This window comes from Panulirus ornatus, chromosome 58, assembly GCF_036320965.1.
Source record: "Panulirus ornatus isolate Po-2019 chromosome 58, ASM3632096v1, whole genome shotgun sequence".
Taxonomy (NCBI): Eukaryota; Metazoa; Arthropoda; class Malacostraca; order Decapoda; family Palinuridae; genus Panulirus; species Panulirus ornatus.
This window is the reverse complement of record NC_092281.1, coordinates 31,138,309-31,160,455: the sequence shown is the minus strand read 5'-3', so window position 1 is coordinate 31,160,455 and position 22,147 is coordinate 31,138,309. Positions and strand designations below refer to the sequence as shown.

The following is a 22,147-nucleotide window of genomic DNA, read 5'->3' as shown; positions in this document are numbered from 1 at the left end:
GGAAACTATGGCAACATGGCAACGTGTGAAGTGTTGGGGTAAGATGGCAAAATATTATGTGTGTGTGTGTGTGTGTGTGTGTGTGTGTGGACAGTATGGCAACGCATGTGGCGTGGGGATGATTTAGGAGCTGTCACTTTCCCGTTATAAGCCGATGAGCCGGGTATGTCATGGCAGCAGGCAATGTGGCAGCTGAACGGCTGGGTACATGGCAACACGACAGGTGCCGTACAACAGTATGGCAACGCGCCAGGTGTGCAGGGCTAGTAGGGCAAAATGCCAATCCTGCAGAGTTTGTTTGGCAACACACCATGTGTAGAGGGATAGTATGGCAACACGCCAGGTACTTGAAGGCTCGAATGGCAACATGCCAGTTGCTTGAAGGGTCGTATGGCAATATGCCAGGTAAGCTGATGGGTGGAGCATACCATACCAGCGGTGACCAGAGACAAATGCAATTGTGTGTTCTGGCCTGTACATCGTCAGAGTCAGTGTGGGTGTGGAGGTTGGGAGGCCATGTCTATGTAAATCATGGCTAGCTACATACGCTCTCATCTCCACACACAAACACCAAAGGACAAACGCGAAATAAAACAAAACCCTTCTTAAAACAGTTGTGAAGATGTCCCTCTACTGTGGTGGATGAATGGAACAGAACGACTGAGCACATGGTCGATGCACACAGCATACACATATTTAAGAAGCTGCATGATGGAAGGTGTTCAAGAGATGGGGTACAACGAGGGTCAAGCTTCCTCCCCAAGTACAAATAGGTAACTACACAGTCATACATAACACAGGCGGGGGAAACACGATCCAGGTATTCATCTTTCCATGGACAGTTTTCAGTACTGCTCTCACCTGTTCCAGGAACAGTTACGGTGTATTCTGGACACAAGCTGGACCTTGTGTCATAATGTTTCCAGTGCAATGCGCCATTTGGTTTACCTCTTCCCATCTCCAGCTTATATTGTCTTCACTGCAAGTATGACATCAACTATGACACCCCAATTACCGTACATCCCCTAATTTTAACGTGTTCAATCCCCTAAACGTATAGAAGTGCATTCTCATCTTGTCATTTAAGGTTGTATGTTTATATGAATTTTCACTACAATACTGCGGTATTGAAAGTGACCGTTGGTCATTATCCCAGTTGAACTAGTCAAGCTGGAGTCGATTTGATTTCCTTAAATGCATGATAATTATATTCTTATATAAATTCCTTCGTTCTCTTCCATTACCACTTCCCTTTATAACTTTGAAGACCTACCATGGAAGAGAACCGATGACCATGACTGCAAAGTGTTATCATGATAATCAATAAATGTAGGTTGATGTGGCTGTACGTATGTTTGTTATTTGTCAAGATAACAGAGAAGCGCTCTGAGCAACGGCTGTCTAAGTTGGCCACTCGATTAACCGGAAAGAAGGACTGAGCTACGAGGCTCTCGCCACACAATCCAACAATATGAAGTTAGCTCTAATCAACGTCTCCTTCAAGACCTGTGTTCTCATAACAGCCTCTGTACTCTCTCTATATATTTTTTCCTTCCTAAGTATTTTCTTCTCCTTCAGGCACTCCGTTCAGGAATTAAACGAGTCAGAAATTTTTATGAGCCTTTACCCACCGTTCCAGAGGTGTCTGCTAAGCGTTCCAGGAAGCAGACCCAGTTCTGTGAACAAAGCTTCATCTATAAATTCATTTCTTGGCGAAGTGCGATATGTCCGCTGGTAGTTCTGAAGGGGGGAGAGAGAGAGAGAGAGAGAGAGAGAGAGAGAGAGAGAGAGAGAGAGAGAGAGAGAGAGAGAGAGAGAGAGAGAGAGAGAGGCTGTTTGTTACGTGGCCGAGTGCGAGACGCACACGCGTCTATCAATTTGTTTTCCTCTTCGCCCGACGTGACGCGGTAAAAACCCACATGCGCTTAGAGCCAAAGCTTACCAGCTTAACCAGATGATTATGATGGCCTGTCGTGGTGCTCAGGCAGCTCATGCTATTTTTGGTCTTGTTCACATTTATCTCGTTATAGAGATATGAAGGGCACAGCTGACCGCTCACGCATCCTAGCCTGTATATGCTACCCAACATGCAACGGAAAGAGGAGGTCTGACCAATACGAGTGCCATGGATATTTTCGCACTCCATCTTTCATGTTTCTTTGGACAAATTTCATCAGAATTATCCCAGTTAGTGATTCACGAACATGAAGAGAGCAAAGCGTACCTGAAGACACCATACTGAAGTCCTGTTCATAAAAGAGTCAATGATGGCGTCATATACAGTTAGAGATAAACTCCAGTTTTGGTACAGTATCGTCTTTTATCAACAGGTTAAGAACTTAGGGGAAAGTTAAGTGACAACAAGAAATACTGACTGGGTCATGTAATGACGGAGAAACAGAGAGATCACTTTTGCAGTAGCAGAGATGGCACGCGCAAAATCATTTCCCTGTTGAAAGGCAAAATGAAGGATATGAGTTAAAGAATTTTCGAGATATTGATCTGAGCTTCTCAGGTGTTTGTTGACCCAGCTCTTAAAGGTGGAAAGATTCTAGGAAGAATGAGAGACGAAAGAAATAAAATATTTCCGTAGCTTTATTGTTCGAGGAGAGAAGTGGGTAGGCATCATGACGGTCAATCCTCGAGAGGCTGGGGTCCACAAAGAAACTATGAGAAGCAGCAGTCAGCTACGTGCCTCGGATACAGCCTTTATTGGATGAGCAATACGTAGAGAGCTCACGAGATGTAGTAGCCGAACTAATAACTGGAGAACAGAGAGAGGGCACTAACCTCACAGTAGATGGAAAGGGGTGGTTGAAGGAGAACTTGATAGGGTGGAGAGATTTTTATTCCACTCTGGCTAAGAAAGAGGTGGAGGGGAGAGCCAGCGAGCAGTACTTCACGCTGTGGCGAAAAAGACACAATATATATGCATAGAATAGCTGCTCACAAGGGAATAAATCTACAGCTCCTATACAACACCCTCAGCTTTTGGGAAGCAGATCTTGATCTGTTCATCACTTGCGGTTTCGAGGATAGAGTGGAGGGGATGAATATACCCAACGTTTATCTTACTGCAGAGATAGAGCCAGTGTTTGTAAAGTCAGCAGTAGAAAATATATCACGTTCAAAAAGAGGATCAGGGAGAATACGTACCGATGAATTTAGCTAGGTTATTGCTGCCCCATTACGAGGTGTTGTGCAAATCCAAATCAAAAGAGAAAATATGTCCATTGCGAGAAAAAATAAATACTGGAGTCGGTGAGGGAGGGAAAGTGACTTGAAGCACGTAATGTTACTTTGAAATAATTGGCGTAAGAGTGAGAGGGGTTACAGGTTGATGAAAGATAACTCGCGAAAAGAAAATGAGCAGGCGCTAGAAAATAGCCTTGAGGGGCATCACTATCGGTATGATAAGAGGGAGAAGTTGCTCCATCAACGACTACTGTAAATGGAACGGTTAGAAAGGAAGAGGGAGAAGCAGAGGAGGCAAAGGAAGTAAGTTAAGAGACCAAAGACGTATACCAAACCTTGTCGAATGCTCTGGAGTTGTCGAGGGTCGAGTCCAAGTATTGACCAAAATCTCTCTCGAGAGGAAGACCAAAGGTGAGTCTGATAAAAGAAATCACCAGTAGACCTTGTGTTGCCAAAACTGAGTTGGCGATGTGAAAGAAGGGAAGGATATGCTGTTTACGAAAGCGGGAGTTAGGAGGGTTTCGAAGCAGACGTGGAACCGATGGAACGATAGTTAGAATACCTTTTTCAGGACTGGCCACACATAGGCAAGTTTCCAAGTAGCATATGTTTGGGTGTTCAGACAGAGAAAGTGAAGAGGGAGACGTACGGAGACAGTTGCCATCCTGATTCCTTCTTGGAGAAGCTCAATAATCTGTATCTCTCTGTATCCAGTTGAAAGTTTCTCATCAGCCAGTAGCGTGGCCCTCAATGTAGCGCTATCTGTGGACAGGTTAGACAACTGCTGCCACCCGTCCCATCCACTATCCCATCAATTCATAAGTCCAGTATCGCTCCTGATCTACCCGTGGCCTTCACATACCGTCCTTTCTCCAATTCTTAATCCATCTCACATACCCTTAAAAATCCTTCTTAAGCCTCATTCACCACAATATTTTCCTATTCCTTATTTCCCATTAATATAACCCCACTACATCATGCTTTTTTTTTTTGTTGGTGTTGATCCGAATGTGTTTAAACCTGTACCTCCACAGCACAGGTTCCACACCGTTCTGTTATTGTGCACCCGAGTTGTTTCGCTCACCAGCCAGCAATTTAAACATTTAATAGTTTCGCTCGGTGAGGCGAGGCGGGACTAACCATGTCCCACAAGCTTGTCTCCACTTTCCGAATCTGTTACATAGATTCTCCATCCTGGGGACTGAGCCTCCCTGCTACTCTCACTCATTCACCAGACACGCCATCTCTTTCACTTTCTTGAGCCTCATCTCCAGCTTTCCTGCCGTACTCTGCCACATTCTCCCATTCATGGTTTCAACTCCCTGCCACACTCCGGTCACGCCTTCTCTCCTCCCTGACCCACACGTACGTACCGTCGCTGGCCATAACACGTGCACTGCTCGTGGCAGGAAACAGGATACACACACACGAGAGACAACAAGGCATTTGCCTCTCCCTATCACACCCTCTTACACAACTCGTCATCAGGAGTTAGAAACCATCTCTCTCTCTCTCTCTCTCTCTCTCCTCACCATCAGGAGGGACTGTCCCAAATTTCAGGCTCGGTCTTGCTGCTAAATGGTTGCGTGCGGGATATTCTGTGATCTGTGGTATCAGATCTGTGCTGTTGTTGGTTGGGGTTAGGTCTATGTTGCTGGCGAGGTCTGGTCTATACAGTTGTTGGAGAGATCTGGCCTATACAGTTATTGGCGAGGTCTGGTCTATACAGCTGTTGGTAGCGTCTGGTCTGGATCACAGTTCGTGGAACCTGGTCGTTATTGTTGTTGCTGAGGTCTGGCCAGCACAGTTTTTGGTGGGGTCTGGACCATACTGCGCGGGGCGAGAGAGAGAGAGAGAGAGAGAGAGAGAGAGAGAGAGAGAGAGAGAGAGAGAGAGAGAGAGAGAGAGAGAGAGAATATATTCACACTATCATGTGCGGATCGCGTCCAGCGGTGCGTAATGCGCCGGATGCAGCGCACCAGTAAACAAGGCAATCATCCTTCAAAAAAAAAAACGCGGAACTCAAAAGTACGAACAGCCCGTCTAAATACCCGCCTATCTATACACGCATCTATCAGTCTATTCATCTATCACGTGGGTCTTCTCCCACTTCCGTAAGACGAGGGTGCAAGAACAAATTTTCCTCCAACATTTCGTCTTCCGCCACCATCTTCGCGCCTTCAGAAGCCAGGGACTCAACCGCACTGCTCAAAACATTTGGCGAAAAATTCTTCAAGTTGGTTCGGCTGTCGCGGTAAGTGAAGGAAGCCGCCTCCGTCGAGGAATAAAAGCGAGCGTGAAGAGTGAGGATTGCTTTATCGAGTAGGAGCCAAAAGACGGGAGGGAAAAAGGGGAAACAAGAGTGAACAAGGAAAGCAAGGAGGGAGAACGATAACGAGAGGGAGAAGTGGAGGAACTGGGGAAATGTTGATTATGTGCGGCGTCTCTGAGCGAACTGCTGGTCATGGCTCGGGAACTGCTGTTGGCTGGAGACACAACACATATACATGGGAGAGACGGCAAGGCATCTGTCTCTCCCACGGAGGTACATGGGAGAGACGGCAAGGCATCTGTCTCTCCCACGGAGGTACATGGGAGAGACGGCAAGGCATCTGTCTCTCCCACGGAGGTTCATGGGAGAGACGGCAAGGCATCTGTCTCTCCCACGGAGGTTCATGGGAGAGACGGCAAGGCATCTGTCTCTCCCACGGAGGTACATGGGAGAGACAGACAACAGAGGGACCGTTGGCGTCCATGTCTGGGTTATTTGTTAAATTTCACAGATCACTTCACAACTATGTAATAAAAATGTCCTGAGGTGTGGCTCACCTATGTCCCTCTCCTCACCTATGCTTATTTGATTTTTGCTGTGTCAACCTAATGATAAATGGTCCAGGCTGTTTCACTAGGTGACATTCGCTGTACTTAAGTCTAGCGTCGACTCATGAGCTCTGTAGACTAAAGTTTTGACCAGACAAAATAGATGAAGACTTGCTCACTCCTTCACTAGACGCTAACGTGTGCTGTTCAGTACGAGCTGTGTCTTTACATTTCAACATGCTTACCTGCCTGTAACTGGGCCGTCATCTTCGTTTAGTATTTCAACATTTATCTGTATCCCACATGTTCACTATTCATCTACGTTCCGTACTTCAATATCTACCATGGACCTATAAAAGAAATTTCCATATTTTCTGCATCAAAATAAATTATCCGTATCTTCTACATTCATCCATTTTCTGTATTCTAAGTGACCCATGTTCACTTTTTCAATGTTCAACCAAGTCTAGTATTCCACTGTGTAACTCTGTCCTGTATCACACATACGCACATTTTTCCCACTTCATTATTCACTTGTGTTCCAAATTTCAAAGAACTTATTTTTTCACTAATTCGAAAGTGCTTATCTTCTTTCTTCATTTCATCGTTCACCTGTACTCCTTATTATCTACGTTCACCCAGGCTCTTCCTTTCATAATTCACACAATCTTCGTATATCAACATTCATCTAAATCATCTATTTTCAAAATTTGCATATTTTGCTCATTTCAGATTCATCCACATTTTGTGTATCAATATTCAAGTTGCAATATTTCACTATTTATCCGTCTTCAGGAATGCAATGTTCCCGTTTGTTCTTTTTCTTTCCAACTATTCGCCATTTTCCCGCATTAGCGAGGTAGCGTTAAGAACAGAGGACTGGGCCTTTGAGGGAATATCCTCACCTGGCCCAATTCTCTGCTCCTTCTTCTTCAGCTACGTTTCATACTTCGAATTCAGCTGTTCCCAATTTCTTCATTCACTTATATTTCACATTTCAACATGTCAAAGATCCGTATTTCAACATTCCCTTGTAGTGCATTCCAACATTCGCCTATGTTCCGTATTTCATTACTGTATTTCAACACGTCTTAAGTTCTTCATCTCTGTCATCACATGTTGGCCCATATTTCAGCCACAGCTCACTCATGAAGGCATCTCAACATTTACACGTTCCTTATCTCACACCTCAGCCTCTGCCTCATATTTCAACATTCAAGGAACATTTAACATTTTGAACATATAACATTTTGAACATTTAACATCCAGAACATTAATAATCGCACTTTGCTCCGCATTTCAACGCTGACGTTTAAATCCACGTTTTCTACCACGCAGTTTCACGAGGCGCGCCTCCGTCCAGTGTCCGCATCAAGGTTCATTACTTGACCTCTCGCTTCATAAGGTCATATCCTCACTTGGCCCAGATTCCGGGTACGTAAATGCCAGCAACGATGTCGATGTTCCTGCTACTTACTGTTCCTGCTCCTGGGGGGGTCAGGTAGCCTGGAACAATATCCACACTGGACCACTCTGACCCGACGCAGATAAAGTCGGCCTCCAGTGCACGGGCTACTGGCTAATTACCTGGTATGATACGAAAATTACCGCGGGTTGTCTTCTCTCCTATGTGCGTGCTACTGAGGATTCTAAGATAATCATATAATCTACGTCTAAACCCAACTTCCGCGGCCAGAGACTGAGTGGAGAGCTGAGAAAATGATGAAGGCAAAGTCATTCTGCTTTAGGATTGCGATGTAACGCTGGTGTTGCAGGAGCAGCCCAGCAGAATCAGTGATGACTGCGTGGGTTGGACTTGGATGCCGGGCCCGCCCTGCTGTAGCTTCGTGGAGAGCCAAGTGCTGCTCGAAATTATACGACTAAGGATCGTGTTTTGTTTCACGGTGCCTCATGTCACAGCATCCATTAGGGATGAAGTTAATGCTGTTCCACTTTCTCAACCACACCACTGCAGTAAATCATGACGTAATTCATATTAAATTAAACGCACAGAGGATCTGAGAGGTGTTCACTCTTACCGCTCCTTGATATCCATAAACCTGTGACGCCCACAACTTGTGACGGGTTCTAACCCATAAGCCATCTTTCCTCTTCCCCTACTGTCTAGAAATCTTATTTTCATCGTCTTCTCTAGCGCACCTTAATTCTTCCATTCTCCTTAATCCAGGGAAATGATTTTTCTCTTAATGTTACCCACTTTCCTCCTTCATGAAAACGTAACCCAGACACAGACACCCACTCCTGGGCAAGTCTAACACGTTCCTCACCTGTCCTCGTCCGTTCACATGCCTCTCCACTCTGGTGTGGAAGACCATTTCTTAATCTGTATGGTTCGTTCCGTGACCACAGGACCGCCCCAGGGATCTGGTGAATCCCAGGTGTCAACAAGTTGAGACTTTCCCTTCCGAAGTCTCCCTCTTCTATTTCTCTCTCTCATGTCTCCCGTGTCTCTCTTTTGTCCAGTTCTCTCTTCTTCCCATAAAATGGATCTCTGCTTTCGAAATACTGTTTCTCGCTAAAGAGTTTCCCTCTTCCTTGAAATCCACCTAATCCTTGACATGCCTCGTCCTCATCCACCGCATCTCCTCTTTCTTAAATGTTTCCAATTTCTTTTCTTTACCGTTCCTCCTCTTCCTTCAACTATTCTTTTCATCCCTCATTCGTCTTTCGCATTCTCGGTTATTTTTCTTTCCCCTTTCTTTCCTTTCCGTTGAAATGGTACAAACGGTGAGATGGAGAAAAAAAATGGTTAGGATTAATCTGAGCTCCACAGGTGTTGTGAAGCGACTCAGGAAAACAGAAAGATCATACACGAAGGACGAGACAAAAGAAGGACGAGAATTCTACAAAGTTGCACTGTGCGAGGAAAGGAGGAGGCATCACAACGATCAATGCTCGTGTGCCTTGTCTCCACAAAGAAACCTTGGGAAGAAGCAGCCAGTCGCGTGCTGCGGGTCCACATCTTATGGGCTGGTACGTTCGCTAAATTCTCACGAGAGAGAGACTCATCATCATAGTGGATGAAAGCGATGGCTGAGAATTTTTGGCAGAGGAATGAATTAACCGGAAGGCCTTTGGTTCCACTGTGGCTAATAGAGGTGGAAGAAAGGGCCACCACAGAAAGGACATTTATCTATCTCATTATGATTTCCCTAAGGCCCCTTTCTGAATGGGTCCTGAAGTTACCCAAGGATCCTGTTTCCAGAGGCCCCTGCAGCTCCCAAGGTTGCCCTACACTCAGTAGCAGGGACAGGAAAGACTCCCCTGAAGTGAGTTCTTGGACGAGACTGTCCTATTTCGTTTGATGATGACGGACGATACAGCCTCACTAAATGGAACATTTCACCCGTGGCATAACTTCAAGCAAGCGGAGTCCGGTGACACTCAAAAATGAGATCCCCTGTAGTTTTGCTACAGCGGCTATAAAGAAAAATAATTACCGATGCAACACCTCAGCCTCGGAATAAAAAGATTTGTAACATTCATTTTGTGTGGTTTTGAGAATAGAGTGGAAGATATAGTTATTCCTAAAATGTTTACGTTAGCAGAAAATTGAACTGTAATGTTCTGAAGTTTTGATGTCCGATTTAATGACAGATACATGAAGAAAATGCCTCTTGGTACAACTGGAGTTGCTCAGGTTATTAATTTTCCAACCGGAGACACTGTGCTGGTCAGAATCAAGATAGGAAATGTGTTCAGTTAGAGAAAAAGAAGTGTGTAGGGGAAGGAGAGCGAGATAAGAATGAACAGAGCAAGTGGCTGAAATAATCCACGGAGAGAAGGAGAGCAGGCGATATGTAAACGTCCTCTTCTTCCTTCAATATCTTTCATTTTCTGTATAGTAACCGTACCTCCTTAATCCTCCTCGAATTTCAGAATCCATCTCCTTCATCCCAGTCTTCTGTACATCACACCTTCCCTCTTGTCTTCTTGATTCACTGGTTTCCACAACTACTCCCCTCAAGCTCCCAGTAACTCATTCTCTTTCCACAATTTTTCCTTCTTTCTCACCGAGAAATTCCCTTCTCTTCAACAAGCTCATTTCCTCAATGACATTTTGTTTTCAATCGTTTCGGACAATTCCATTTGATTTCTTCCTCTCTCTCTCTCTCTCTCTCTCTCTCTCTCTCTCTCTCTCTCTCTCTCTCTCTCTCTCTCTCTCTCTCCAGTTCTGTCCCAGACCCCCTCCTTTCCTCAGGCCTCCGCTCTGCAGCCTCTCCATCACTGGAGATCAGAAATCCTTGTTACCGGTGGCTGTGACTATGAGAACGCTGCCATTGGTGAGTTAATGTGTCACCCAGCAGGGGGCAGATGACCTCAATATTGGCCTGGGTGGGGAGATGATGAGCAAGATCATTACAACTTTGAGAATGATTAAAAAAATAAACATGTTTTGGAAGACGGGGAGACGAAATGACAGATGGATGACGTGAAAGAGAAGAGAGACGAAGGCGATCGGGAAGTGTCATATGGAAAGGCAGATGAAATAGTAGTTATAATTTCTTCATAGAAAGATAAAAAGTATTAACGCCGTGTGGTTACATATAACACAAAATAAACGACTCATTCGTTTGGGAGGACAATTATGCAACTCACACTGTCCAGCCAGGCCGGCTGGGAAACACCTCAGATGTGATGATCACAGATTACGCTCAATTTTTTTGTTGTTGTCCCTAGTTAATAAATGTTATTTTATAATTGATTATGTCTAATCACTATAGAAAATAACTATCATTCCCTTCAAACTTTGCTTTCATGATCAGGACATGATATTTTGATACTGACCTATTTTTCAGAACATTCCAGGTAGATTCAGTGCTGAGTAGCTGATACAGAACTTTCTAGAAGTTTTCAGTAATATGAATAGCACTATAAATGTAAAGGGCTTCAGACAATTAGTTCAGTTTAGATCTAGCTGCCTAAGTGGATACATTCTACAGAGATGGTATTCAGAGACTGCAAGCATCTGGCCAATTTATCAAAACGAGCGAAAACGTACAGCGTGGCAGCATCAGCAACGATGTGCGAGGCCTACAAGGCATATTTCGGCTTGCCTGACCACCGCGATCAAGACAACTCATCGTACTTGCGAGTACTGCAAACAAGAGGAGAAACTCTGGAAGGTAAGATGGACAATTGTTGCTTGTTTGGATATCAAAATTTAATAAGAAGTTTTAAAATTTCTGAAATTCAAAAATTTTATAATTACATTTTCTTTTAAATTTTCAATGTTACGGAAAAAATATATTTAAAATATATTGAGAATATCTTACACATTTGTTGTGGGTGAAATGAATTCACAGACAAATATATATTTTTTCATAATCACAAAGTCACATTGTTCTTTTGGAGGATGGTACAGGGGGAAAAGAGAGCCATGAAATTCGCTATCCCAAGAATGTGGAGGCTGCCCTAGACCGCTCAAGCAACTGCTACTTGTGTATGGTGGACACTTCCAAACGTCGGACTGGCAAGACTGCATCTGCTACCACGTATCCGGACCTTCCATCATCCATTGCCCCGGTGCCACACGGCCCTGAGCTCCCCGTACCCACACCTCCGGAGAGAGAGAGAGAGAGAGAGAGAGAGAGAGAGAGAGAGAGAGAGAGCAGCTGTCTTCAGAACAGACTAGCAAGTCATAGTGGGAGGAAGACATTGTAGATCCACATTACAATTTCAGAGTAGCAGCTGAGGAGAGAAACCCATACTGCCTTAATCACAATGACCTCAACGACTTGATCAGAGATCTTGGTCTCACAAAGTCCAGTGCCGAACTTTTCACGTCTAGGCTCAAGCAGTGGAACTTGGATGAAAGTGTGCAAAACGCATATCAGAGGAAGCGTTACCTAGGTTTTTCCAGCTTCTTCACCCGTCAAGATGGGGCTCTGCTTCTGCCACAATGTAACCAGTCTGTTCGAGGCAATCGGAATCGTATGTAACCTGAACCAGTGGCGCCTCTTTACTGACAGCTCATGCAGGAGCCTCAAAGTCGTGTTACTCCATAACGGGAACAAGTATCCGTCTCTTTCCCTGGCTCACTCGATGCACCTCAAAGAAGAATACAACAGTGTCAAGACCTTGCTGATGAGCACAGCTGGTGGTCACCGCAGACTTCACAATGGTGGCATTCCTGATGGGTCTCCAAGGTAGTTTTACCAGGTTTCCCTGATACCTTTGCCTGTGGGACAGCAGAGACACCGCGGCGCAATACCATAGGCGGGACTGGCCATACCGGAACGAATTCTCTGTGGGGATGAACAACGTCAAGTGGGAGCCACTGGTGGACCTCCGGAAGGTGTTGATGCCACCACTGCACATAAAATTAGGCCTTATGAAACAATTTGTCACTGCTCTAGATAAGGAGTCTGCAGCGTTCATATACCTTTAAGATTTCTTCCCTAAACTGTCCGATGCAAAGGTCAAAGTCGGTGTCTTCGTCAAACCACAGATAAAAAAGATTCTGGAGTGCAAGGAATTCCCCAAGAAGCTCACTAGGAAGGAGAAGGCAGATTGGTACAGCTTTGTTGCAGTGGTTCGGTGCTTCCAGGGCAATCACAAGGCCGAAAACTATGTGGATCAGGTTGAGACTGTGGTGAAGGACTACGGCAAAATGGGCTGCAGGATGTCCCTCAAAGTCCATATCTTTGACGCCTATCTTGATAAATTCATGAACATGGGAGCGTATTCGGAGGAGCAAGGCGAGCGCTTCTAACAGGATATACTGGACTTTGAACGCCGCTACCAAGGAACATATACCTTGAGCATGATGGGAGATTATATTTAGGGTCTGATTCGTGAAAGTGAATCAGACATTCGTAAATCTCGAAAAACTATTCACTTCTAAATCTTTTGTGATCACTTTTGTTTAACATTGATGTAAATACATGTTAATTTTGCCTCATATGTTGTTTTTCTGACCTTATATGAGAATAAAAATGTGCAAATTCGCACGGTGTCCAATATGATACAGGTAAATTTCAAAATATCACTGTCCTGGTCACAAAAGCAAAGTCTGAGAGGAAAATAGCTTTCTTGTCTACTTTAACGCATACTTAACAACTACCCAGGAACAAAAATTGTGCTATACATTGTTATGATGCATCCAAGCTGGTCAGGTGGCCTCTCCTCCCTCCCTCGTCTTATGGGTCTCAATCTTCTCCAGGTTCTGATGGTTCCTCCTTATCCCTTCACGCGGGCTTTCTTTCCTGTATCCCATACTGCTGGGGATCACCGCGCACGTTCCCTTCCTGGCGTCCCTCCCGCACCTCCATGTTCCCTCAGCACTCGTGGTCCCTCCTGCACCCTCAGCACCTGTGGTCCTTCCTGCATCCTCAGCACTCGTGGTCCCTCCTGCACCCACAACCTGTCCGTTCTCCACCGTCAGCACTCGTTGTCCCTCCTGCACCCTCAGCACTCGTGGTCCCTCCAGAACAATTATCCCTCGTGGTCCCTCCAGAACAATTATCCCTCGTGGTCCCCTTTCCACGCTTAGCACTCGTGATCCCTCCTGCACCCTCAGCACTCGTGGTCCCTCCTGCACCCTCAGCACTCGTGGTCCCTCCTGCATTCTCAGCACTCGTGGTCCTTCCTGCACTCTCAGCATTCGTGGTCCCCCCTACACCATCAACCCCATGGTCCCTCCTGCACCCTCAGCACTCGTGGTCCCTCCTGCACCCTCAGCGCTCGTGGTCCCTCCTGCACCCTCAGCACTCGTGGTCCCTCCTGCACCCTCAGCACTCGTGGTCCTGCCTGCACCTTCAGCACTCGTGGTCCCTCCTGCACCCTCAGCACTCGTGGTCCCTCCTGCACCCTCAGCACTCGTGGTCCCTCCTGCACCTTCAGCACTCGTGGTCCCTCCTGCACCTTCAGCACTCGTGGTCCCTCCTGCACCCTCAGCACTCGTGGTCCCTCCTGCACCCCCAGCACTCGTGGTCCCTTCTGCTCCCTCAGCCCTTGCGATCTCCTCTCCATCCTAAGTAACTCGTGGTCCCTTCTGTACTCACAACCGTGGTGGTCCCTTCTCCACCCTCAGCACTCGTGGTCCCTTCTCCACCCTATGCACTCGTGGTATCTCCTGCACCCTCAGCACTCGTGGTCCCTCCTGCACCCTCAGCACTCGTGGTCCCTCCTGCACCCTCAGCACTCGTGGTCCCTCCTGCACTCTCCGCCCGCCAACCCTTGTCGAGAACAGACGTGCTCTTTCGATGCGCCCGCCAACCCAGTTTCTAGCAGGTCTTTTTGTGTGCCGCTTAGTAAATCACTTGAATCTTAGTAAAATCCCTTTAATCTTAGTGAAATGCTTTAAATCTTAGTGAAATCCTAGAAGATGCCTCTAGCTTCTCGAGTTGCCTGCCCTAAGTGCAATCGGGAATTCACCAGGGATTTTCTCCTCAGAGAAAAACGTAAATAGTCTTCTTGTTTGTTCTGCGACATATTTGATATTCAAATCGATGGGAACCGATGAAAATCGTCAGGAATTATTCAAAATCCAAAAAGAGTGTAAGGTCATAAGACAAAATAAACGCGAGGAAGAAAAAAGAATATCTTTGAAAGTTAAGAATAATCCAAAGGTATTCTTCAAATATATGAGACAAAGGAAGACAGTGAAAGAAGGAATTGGACCATTACGAAACGAACACAACACATTAACTACTGACGACAAGGAAATGGCTACCATACTAAATAATTCCCTTAATTCCGTATTCCCAATTGAAGAAACATCTGGAATACAGCAACTAATGAAAATGTTTCAAGGATCTGATGAATAAGAGAAATAAAGAGCTCTAAACTTAACTCCAAGATTTATAAAGGAGGTCAGGAGACATCTGATATACACCATAAGAAAAATATTAAACAAATCTCCATCGGATGTTCAGGTGCCAAGTGACTGGAAACTAGCAAATGTTAATTCTATATACGAGAAGGGAGACAAAAAGTGTGCCTTCAACTACCGCCCAAAATATTACGGGATAAAATTGTCACGTTTCTAAATAAAAAGAAATATATATATATATATATATATATATATATATATATATATATATATATATATATATATATATATATATATATATCAGACAACCAACACGGTTTCCGCAATGGAAGATCCTGCCTGACAAATTTGCTGGAACTTTTTAACGTTATTTATCAGAATTGGATTGGACTGGATTATAGAATTTAGCCTTATAAGCCAAGCTCTGGAGCTTCTAACGCTATTCAGCGCTTTTAATATACATTAAAATATTCTATTCTATAATAACATTCTAATAAAAAAATATACATATATATATATATATATATATATATATATATATATATATATATATATATATATATATATATATATATATATATATATATTATATAGGATGGGAACACTTGGTTTAAAAAGAGATATATACATAAGTATACGTATGTAAGTAGGAGAGATGGCCAGAGAGCGTTACTGGATTACGTGTTAATTGATAGGCGCGTGAGAGAGACATTTGGATGTTAATGTGCTGAGAGGGGCAACTAGAGGGATGTCTGATCATTATCTTGTGAAGGCGAAGATGAAGATATGTAGAGGTTTTCAGAAGAGAGAATGTTGGGGTAAAGAGAGTGGTGAGAGTAAGTGAGCTCGGAAAGGAGACGTGTGTGAGGAGAGACTGAGTGCAGAATGGAAAAAGGTGAGAGCAAATGACGTAAGAGGAGTGGGGGAGGAATGGGATGAATTTAGGGAAGCAGTGATGGCTTGCGCAAAAGATGCCTGTGCATGAGAAAGGTAGGAGGTGGGCAGATTAGAAATGGTAGAGTGGTGGGATGAAAAAGTAAGATTGTTAATGAAAGAGAAGAAAGAGGCATTTGGACGATTTTTGCAGGGAAATGGTGCAGATGACTGGGAGATGTATAAAAGAAAAAGGCAAGAGGTCAAGAGAAAGGTGCAATAGGTGAAAAATGAGAGTTGGGGTGAGAGAGTATCATTAAATTTTAGGGAGGATAACAAGATGTTTTGGAAGGAGGTAAGTAAAATGCGTAAGACAAGAGAACAATTGGAAACATCGGTGAAGTGGGCAAATGGAGAGGTAATAACAAGGAGTGGTGAAGTGAGAGGTAGATGCAGAGAGTATTTTGAAGGTTTGTTGAATGTGTTTGATAATAAGAGTAGCAGATATAGGGTGTTTTGGTCGAGGTCGTGGGCGAAGTGAGAGGGTTAGGGAGAATAATTTGGTAAACAGAGAAGAGGTAGTGAAAGCTTTGCGGAAGATGAAAGCCGGCAAGGCGACGGGTTTGGATGGTATTGCAGTGGAATTTATAATAAAAAAGGGGGTGACTGTGTTGTTGACTGGTTGGTGAGGATATTCAATGTATGTATGGTTCACTGTGAAGTGCCTGAGGATTGGCGGAATGCATGCATAGTGCCACTGTACAAAGGCAAATGGGATAAAGGTGAGTGATAGAATTAGAGGTATAAGTTTGTTGAGTATTCCTGGGAAATTATATGGGAGGGCATTGATTGAGAGGGTAAAGGCATGTACAGAGCATCTGATTGGGGAAGAGCAGTGTGGTTTTAAAAGTGGTAGAGAATTTGTGGATCAGGTGTATATTTTGAAGAATGTATATGAGAAATACTTAGTAAAACAGATGGATTTGTATGTAGCATTTATGGATCTGGAGAAGGCATATGACAGAGTTGATAGATATGCTCTGTGGAAGGTATTAAGAGTATATGGTGTAGGAGGTAAGTTGCGAGAAGCAGTGAAAAGGTTTTTATCAAGGATGTAAGGCATGTGTACGAGTAGGAAGATAGGAAAGTGATTGTTTCCCAGTGAATGTCGGTTTGCGGCAGGGGTGCGTGATGTCTCCATGGTTGTTTAATTTGTTTATGGATGGGGTTGTTAGGGAGGTGAATGCAAGAGTTTTGGGGAGAGGGGCAAGTATGCAGTCTCTTGTGGATGAGAGGGCTTGAGAAGTGACTCAGTTGCTGTTCGCTGATGATACAGCACTGGTGGCTGATTCGGGTGAGAAACTGCAGAAGTTGATGACTGAGTTTGGTAAAGTGTGTGAAAAAAAAATGAGAGCAAATGTGAATAAGAGCAAGGCTATTAGGTTCAGTAGGGTTAAGAGACAAGCTAATTGGGAGATAAGTTTGAATGAAGAAAAACTTGAGGAAGTGAAGTGTTTTAGATATCTAGGAGTGGACTCAGCAGCGGATGAAACCATGGAAGCGGAAGTGAGTCAAAGGGTGGGGGAGGGGGCGAAGGTTCTGGGAGCATTGATAAAGGAGAGTAGAAGAAAGTGTGGAAGGCGAGAAAGTTATCTCAAAAGCAAAAATGGGTATGTTTGAAGGAATAGTGGTTCCAACAATGTTATATGGTTGCGAGGCATGGGCTATATATAAGGTTGTGTGGAGGAGGGTGGATGTGTTGCAAGCGAGATGTCTGAGGACAATATGTGTTGTGAGGTGGTTTGATCGAGTAAGAAATGAAAGTGTAAGACAGATGTGTGGTATCAAAAAGAGTGTCGTTGAGAGAGCAGAAGAGGGTGTATTGAAATGGTTTGGTCACATGGAGAGAATGAGTGTTGAAAGATTGACAAAGAGGATATATATGTGTCAGAGGTGGAGGGAACGAGAAGTGGGAGGCCAAATTGGAGGTGGAAGGATGGAGTGAAAAAGATTATGAGCGATCGTGGCCTGAACATACAGGAGGGTGAAAGGTGTGCAAGGAATAGAGTGAATTGGAACGAAGTGGTATACCGAGGGCGACGTGCTGTCAATGGATTGGACCAGGGCATGTGAAGCGTCTGGGGTAAACCATGGAAAGTTTTATGGGGCCTGGATGTGGAAAGGGAGCTGTGATTTCGGTGCATTACACATGACAGCTAGAGACTGAGTGTGAACGAATGTGGCCTTTGTTGTCTTTTCCTAGCGCTACCTCGGGCACGCGGGGGAAGGGGGGTGCCATTTTATGTGTGGCGGGGTGGCGACGAGAATGGATGAATGCAGCAAGTATGAATATGTACATGTGTATAAATGTATATGACTGTGTATGTATGTGTAAGTATACGTTGAAATGTATAGGTATGTATGTGTGCGTGCGTGGGAGTTTATGTATATACATGTGTATGTGGGTAGGTTAGGCAATTCTTTCCTCTGTTTCCTAGCGCTACCTCGCTGACGCGGGAGACATTGATAAAGTATAATAAATAGATAATGATAATATATCGAAATCGTTAAAATCTATAATGAAAATTAATTTACTTAAAAAATCTTATCAACCTTTCAGTATGATAACTGTCACCGAACAATTCATTCATGAGCAGATTAGCTAGACGTAACGAGTGGTGTGCCACAGGGGTAAGCCCGAAGCCCAATTATTTTCATAATATACATTAATGACTTAAAACTCGGTTTCATATCTAACACCTCTAAATTTGCTGACACTGCTAAATTGTAAACAAGTGGGACTGCGAAATGATACAAAGAGGTCTTAACTTACCAGGAGAGTGGTCAGACAGATGGCATATGAAGTTTAATGTAGACAAGTGTAGAGTTACGCACTTTGGAGACAAGAATATACGTCACGACGGGAAACTATCTGGAAAATCTCTAACTAAAGTGAATGAAGAAAAGGACCTTGGAGTTATCATTAGCAACAATCTGAAGTACACTAAACAAGTGTCGAGCAGAAAGTTGAAAAGGCAACCAAATGTTCGGTTTCATAACCAGGAACATATAAGTCACCAGAAACAATTCTCACACTTTATAATTCTCTAGTAAGACCACACCTCGAATATGGATCCAGTTTTGGCCCACAAACTATACAAAAGACGAGGAAGACGCGCGACAAATCTGGCATACGAAGAGAGGCTAAAACGATTGGATCTCTTCTCCCTTAAATAACGTAGACTTCGCGGCGACTTAATCTGAGTGTTCAAAACTAACAAGTTTGATAAAGTAAATCACAAACATCTTTTCGAAATACAGGAAAATACGTTCACAAAGGACAAGTGGAATAAAACTCAAAGCTAAAAGATGTAGTACAGACGTGGGAAAAAACTTCTTTTCCTATAGATGTGTTGAGCACTGAAATAAGTTACGGTTAGACGTAGTAAATGCTAAGACTATAAATACTTCTAAAAGTCGTTTAGACAAATATATTATGAATTCAGGTACACTATGAATAGAAAATAACTAACTGTATAAGCGACAGCGGTAACGGGGAGAGTAGAAGGCTAATGTGTTGCAGCGAGGAGTCGGTGATAGCTTGAAAACCGTTGAGCGGAATTTCATTTTCTTATCAAATTAAGCTTTTTTTTTCTTTTTTTCTAACCATAAAATCAGTCGTGGGCCAATCAGGCCTCCTGTTGTCTGTCTCTCTCATGTAAACTCTCAGCACTCGTGGCCTCTTCTGCACCCTTAACCCCCTTGGTCCCTTCTCCACCCTCAGCACTCGTGGTCCCTCCTGCACCCTCAGCACTCGTGCTCCCTTCTCCATCCTCAGTCCTCGTGTTCCCTCGCGCACCCTTAGCACTCGTGGTCCCTCCTGCACCCTCAGCACTCGTGGTCCCTCCTGCACCCTCAGCACTCGTGGTCCCTTCTGCACACTCAGCACTCGTGGTCCCTCCTGCACCCTCAGCACTCGTGGTCCCTCCTGCACACTCAGCACTCGTGGTCCCTCCTGCACCCCTTAGTTTTGAGGTCCGTCATGCAGCTGTAACTCTGGTTCCTCTAGCAACCCTGACTCTTCGCATCCCTCCAGCATCCCCAACTCTTGTTCCTCGCCTTCCTTTCCCAGTTCTCGCAATCCCCCCGGCATCTCCAGCTCGTATGGTACTTTCTGTATCCTTAATTCTTGCAGCCCCTCTAGCATTGTCAACTCTCATGGTCCATCTCGCCGTCACTTTTAAACCCTTCCAATCTCGGGCCGCCTCTTGCACTCTCTGCTTGTGGTTCTAGCTGTCCTCTGCATCCTTGGGAAGTCTCCTCCCGCTCCATCCAGGGGGTCCCGCCCTTTACCTCCCACCACGGTGGTTCTTCTCCCCCGTCCCCCAAACACACAGCTCCTGTCGCACTCACGACCCTGCAGCTATGAATTCATCAAGTAAATTGAAATTCTCCTAAAGCCTTCCTGACATACACTTCTACTATATCATAATATACTGGGTTACATTCAGCGAAGTTACCGCCAAGAACGCAATATAGAGTCTTAATGCCTGATGGATGTAATACCACGCGAATGGGGCTTGACTGGGGCATTACAGTCAAAGTATAACAAGTTATTCTGCAGTTAGTCTAAATACTCATGTCTCTTCAACACAGGTGAATTAGAAAGGCCTTATATACCTAAGGTTTCCAAATCCTCTACGGGATTATATCTTTACGTTCTTTCATTCCAGACCATTCCTAACATCCAGCTGCTCGATACTACTTCCCTCAGTGTGAGGCACCAGTCCTCCAAAACAGTGAGATGTTCCTATGTGTCTTGCAACACAGACCAGCTGCATACACCACGACGGATCGAACCTATGTGCTCATGTACACAGCACGATGGATCGAACCTATGTGCTCATGTACACAGCACGATGGATCGAACCTATGTGCTCATGTACACAGCACGATGGATCGAACCTATGTGCTCATGTACACAGCAAGATGGATCGAACCTATCTGTTCATGCACACAGCACGATGGATCGAACCTATGTGCTCATGCTTCAGATGCAATATACTCAGCAACAGGACATCTTGAAGTTCTGCTAACTTTCCACAAAGGAGTTTTCTTTTTTCGAAGATATCAAAGCTTCAGGGTACTACCCTGAAAACATTTTTATCACAGAACAACAGTGTGCTGACTTGGGGCCAAGCCATCATCAGCTTCTCGGTCGATGATGGAGTACAGAAGAGCAGGACAAGACTAGAGGAAGGAGTGAGGCAGTGAAATCAAAGTGAGGATGCAGAGGGTAGGAAGGGGAAGTAGAAGGAAGAGGAAGATGGTATAAGAGAGAGGTAGAAAGAAGAGGTCTGAAGGAGCAAGTATTAGACAGAGGGAGCAGGCAGAGAACAGGGTGGAAAAGTAGAGGAAAAGTTACCGCCAAGAACGCAATATAGAGCCGTAATGTCTGACTGATGTAGTAACACGCGAAGGGGAGCAGGGAGAGAAGAAAAGGAGAAGGTAGAGGACTGAGGGAACAGGTAGACGAGAGAGGAAGTTGATAGTAAGCTATAGAGGAAGTAGAGCACAAACAAAGAATGATAAGATTGAGGGAACTAGAGAAGCGCATAAGGGATGAGGTAGAGGAGAAGTGGGAAAGATGGAAGGAGGCAGATGAAAGAGAAGGTAACGAGACTAGAGATAAATAGATAGATAGATAGATAGATAGATAGAGAGAGAGAGAGAGAGAGAGAGAGAGAGAGAGAGAGAGAGAGAGAGAGAGAGAGAGAGAGAGAGAGAGAGGTGAAGTCTATCTATTTAGAAATATCTATGATGAGATTTTGCCAAAATGCAGGACCAGCACGTAGCGCTCCCCTTACATCTTGCTTGAATGATACTGTCATTCGCGATGCACATGACGTAACTGTCCATCCTGGGTTCATCACAAACTGACATCAACCAGACATCAAGTTTTCCTTAATGTTTCCGTAACAATGTATACTTCTTTACCGGCGGTACAATGATTACTCCTCACTCCCTCCTGGCTGGATCACGTATCTTCTACATCATTATGGCATATATGAAGGGATTCTGGCAGACCTGTGTTATCCTCACTTTTCTTCCTAAGTTCGAGAACATGTTCCTCGTCCCTTTATTTCCTCTCTGCCACGCGGGGATTATCCTGTATCTCTCTAGTCCTCTATCCAGACCGTATAGGTCGAGGTTTTCCAGCCTCTCATGTTAGTTCATAATGTTCCACTACCTCGATCTTGCTCGTGAAGTGTCACTTGCACGTTTTCATGTGTGTGGATGATCACACAACACAGCAATACTCAAAATTTTGCTCCGTGCTTGTATATACTGAACATTCTCATCGTCATATTCCTGAGAAGTGATGTTTTCCCTGATCAACCCACTCACCTGACAGCTTGGGAGTCTTCTCTTCTCAACATCTTTGAATTCTGCTTTTCTGTT

At 44.5% G+C, this 22,147-nt stretch overlaps 1 protein-coding gene across 1 annotated transcript in view; it reads right to left on the bottom strand.

The window, feature by feature from the left end:
- LOC139766704 (agrin-like) overlaps positions 1-22,147 on the bottom strand; it is an 889,459-nt gene that overhangs the window by 159,848 nt on the left and 707,464 nt on the right.